Source organism: Mus pahari, chromosome 6, assembly GCF_900095145.1.
Source record: "Mus pahari chromosome 6, PAHARI_EIJ_v1.1, whole genome shotgun sequence".
In the NCBI taxonomy this organism is placed as follows: domain Eukaryota; kingdom Metazoa; phylum Chordata; class Mammalia; order Rodentia; family Muridae; genus Mus; species Mus pahari.
In genome coordinates, this window is record NC_034595.1 from 25,789,152 (window position 1) to 25,793,650 (window position 4,499).

Consider the following 4,499-nt stretch of genomic DNA (forward strand, 5'->3'; position numbering starts at 1 on the left):
CCTTACAGCTGGATCTCATGGAGGCATTTCCCCAACTGAAGCTCCTTTCTCTGTGATAACTCCAGCTGTGTCAAGTTGACACAAAGCTATCCAGTACAGGGGGGTCCAAAATATTTTTTTAAACTATGAAAAATTTACATGTGTACCTTTTTAGAAGAGCAAGCAAAAGGAACTGTATCCAGTAAAACAAACTAACAAAATACCAGGTCAGAGTATAAATATCTGAGTACATCTGAGATCAATAAATCAACTTATAGATGAGAAAACTGAAATTAATGAAGGGGTGTTATTTAATTTTGAGCTCAAAAAAACATTAAATTCATCCATATATTTAATTATTAGTCATCTTTTTCTTCATTTGTAAATATTATTTAAAAAGTCACTGGGTGGAGCACTCTGACTTACGCAACCTGCAATAAATTTTGAGGTATTCTAGGAGTCTTCTTATTTCTCGGTCTTTTGATTCAGAAAGCAAATATTTGAATTTTTGCTAAGGGTACAGAGTAGTAGACGTAAACACACACACACACACACACACACACACACACAGGAAAGAGAGAGAGAGAGAGAAACCTTAAGAAATTGCATTGCTGCCTATGCTTGTTCTATGAGGATCTTAATGCATATGTTTCTACTGTTTTTCACTAACTTATCTGCATATCCTTGGTTAGAGTTCTTTGATATCTTAGTAACTTACAAACAATGTTTATGGTCTCTCTAGTTACTTTTTCCCCCTCAAATAAGAATGACGTGGTATGCAGATAATATTTTTCACTGCAAAAAGTAGTTCCTGTATATATGGGAAGGACTCCCAGTGAATACCAACTTTTATCAGAGTTCCACTCATTTTCTCTGTATCAGAACTTCATCAAAAAATGGCTTTTCTAGCTCCGGTTAATCATGTACTGTCAACATTACAATATCTTACTTTAATGTGAGTTCTATTCCACCTGTATTGGGGTTGGTTAGATAATTTGCTTTGTACTAGATTACTAGATCTCTTATCATTTGTCTTTTTTTTTTTTTTAAAGAAGTTTTAAATAGGAGAAAGGCTATACTCTTAATAATTCTCTGACACAGCTGACACAGAATTTTGGGGGGAGAGGGATTAGGATTGAGAGCAGAATGCTTTCTCTGTATAGCCCTGGCTGTCCTGGAACTCACTTTGTAGACCAGGCCTTCCTCGAACTTAGAAATCTGCCTGCCTCTGCCTCCTGATTGCTGGGATTAAAGGTATGCTCCACCATGCCCGGCAGAATCCCTAACTTTTAAAAGTCATTATCTAGTGGTGATATTTATGCTTTTAAGCTTCCTTTCTAAAGGATGCTTATCAAAATATAATGCAAACAAAAATAATGTTCAACATCTTGGTTTATAGAAATGTATCTTATGTATGTTTAGATATATATCATCTATATTTGTATGATTGCATATCATGTTTTTGCTTTTTATATTATATACATAATACCAAATTGACTGATATATAAATATTCATGTAAACTCAAGTTGTGAATTTAGCTTCACTTCTTTTGTTCATAGTAAAATTAAATTTAAAAAATTTGTAAAGTAATTTAATCAATCCAATTAATCCAATACTAAAACATAGATGACAAATAGTCCTGAATCTTTCTCTGAAGAAATAATAATGATTCTTTAAATTTAAAAAATTTAAATATGCTCTTAAGGACAACAAATATGTAATCATACAGTTATGATCAAAATTATAGAATGCCCTTATAATACTGAGTAAAGATTTTTCAGTGTGACTTTCCCTGGGTCAAACATACCAGGAAACCCTTACCAAGTCTTTGTTAATAAACTCAGTAAACTCATTGGTTTCTAAGAGTGACCTTTGAAATTGAACTTCAGTTAGTCATTGGAAAATTATAAAGATGAATAGTAATCACATAGTCTTCCTCTTTCTCCTGGGAGAAAATTCTCATATCAGAGTAAATTAATTTGTTAATGTTTTTATGTCCTGGGGTATTTAGACATTTTTTTAAAAAAAATTATAAGGATAAAAATATGTTAATTGTTTTAGAGATGAAGATTTATGTATGAAGACTAAGATGGATAAATGTTTTAAAAATCTATAAATTTTTGAAAGTTATGAAGGTTGGAGTAGGTTATTTAAGAAAATTAAAGAATGAGACTTTTGTGTTAAAGTTTCTAAGATCAACTATTATAAGAATGTGCTGAAATGTATTTCCAATCAAAATTTATCTAGAAATATCTGTCTATAAAGTATTATAGAGTAGCAAAGAGTCCTGAACTGGTAAAACTGATATTCTACGTGTTTAACACCTATACTTGAAGGCTATTCTAATACAATCAGAGGGACTGAAAGATATAGTATTTTTCCACTCACCCCCCCATGGTCCAAGGGGGTCTATGAACCATCTCTAGAAATATTCTGATACTTTGGATATTGTTCTCTTGTCTTTTTTCAGGAAGGCCATGAAGATCACACTCAGTAAATTCTAATGAGTGTTCACTTGTAAAGTGTATAGTCAACAAAGCAGAAAGATTTCTTTAAGAGGGAAGCAACAGCCAGCCCAAGCCAGTTCTTTCACTTGTCCTCATATAGATGGACAACTGATCAATAAAGACCCAAGGAACCAGATTCCTCACAGTCCCAAGTGACTTTGGAGGACTGAATTCTCATTTTGCCTTCTAAAAAAAAAAGACAAAAATTAATTTTTTGCAACCTACATTGTCCTAAACACTCTGGAGGAAAGTATAAAAATGAACAGTATGTTGATTTACCAGTTCAAGGGACTAAAGTTCTCAAACCTTACACTTAACCATGTGAAATGTCATTTGGATAAATATTTTTTTACTAATGATTTTTATTTCTGGCATATTCCTTGTCTAGATATATGATCAGACCTATTGGTTTATATCAGCAACTACAGTATCTATCCACAGCTGAGTAAAACATGTTTATCTTCTTAAACACTGAGATCAAATTTAAAGGTTATATTTACCAACTAGGGAACACTATTTCTTCGTAGAAGAGCATTTCTTACAGATATAATGTTAACCACCTACGTTTCTTGATTAAAGGAGGATGCCAAACTAACAGGGTTAGGAAAGTATTCAGGATATCCAAGTTGTGTCTCTGGGATATTGATAGACAAACCCATAAAGTCCTCATTAAGAGGCTATTTCTCTTTCATATTGTCAATTATAATGTGGATTTTAAATGCCTACTCTTATAAAGATTCCAAGTGTTTGTTACTTGCAGGAGTCAGATGTAACAACTAGCTGCCAATCCATGAGAATGGGAGATCTTTCCATCTTCTGAGATCTTCTTCAATTTCTTTCTTTAGGGATTTGAAGTTCTTAACATACACATCTTTCACTTCCTTAGTTAGAGTCACACCAAGGTGTTTTATATTATTTGTAACTACTGTGAAGGGTGTTGCTTCCCTAATTTCTTTCTCATCCAGTCTGTCCTTTGTGTAGAAGAAGGCCACTGATTTGTTTGAGTTAATTTTATATCCAGCTACTGCAAGGTAATTGCTCCCTGTTATTTTTGTTGTTAAAGTTGGGATTTTGTTCTTGTGGCTGTCTTCTTTTAGGTTTGTTGAAGGATTACTTTCTTGGTTTTTCTAGGATGGAGTTTCTGTCCTTGTCTTGATGCTTTCCCTTTATTATCCTTTGAAGGGCTGGATTCGTGGATAGATATTTTGTGAATTTGTTTTAGTCATGGAATACTATGATTTCTCTATCTATGGTAGTTGAGAGTTTTTCTGGGTATAGTAGCCTGGGCTGGCATTTGTGTTCTCTTATGGTCTGTATCACATCTGTCCAGGATCTTCTGGTTTTCATAGTCTCTGGTGAGAAGTCTGGTGTGATTCTAATAGGCCTGCCTTTATATGTTACTTGGCCCTTTTCCCTTGCTGCTTTTAACATTCTGTCTTCATGCAATACATTTGTTGTTCTGATTATTATGTGTCGGGAGGAATTTCTTTTCTGGTCCAGTCTATTTGGAGTTCTGTAGGCTTCTTTTATATTCATGGGCATCTCTTTCTTTAGGTATGGGAAGTTTTCTTCTATAATTTTGTTGAAGATATTTGCTGGCCCTTTAAGTTGAAAATCTTCCTTCTCATCTACACCTGTTATCCGTAGGTTTGGTCTTCTCATTGTGTCCTGGATTTCCTGGATGTTTTGAGTTAGGATCTTTTTTCATTTTGTACTTTCTTTGATTGTTGTGCCCATGTTCTCTATGGATTTTTCTGCAGCTGAGGTTCTCTCTTCTATCTTCTGTATTCTATTGCTGATGCTCTCACACTTATGTTTCCTATTTTCTTTCCTAGGGTTTCTATCTCCAGAGTTGTCACATCTTGGGTTTTCTTTATTGCTTCTATTTCCCTTTTTAGGTCTTTGATGGTTTTGTTCAATTCCATTATCCGTTTGTTTCTGTTCTCCTCTCTTTCTTTAAGGACTTCTATCTCTTTAGAGGTATTCTCCTGTTTTTCTTTAAGGACTTGTAC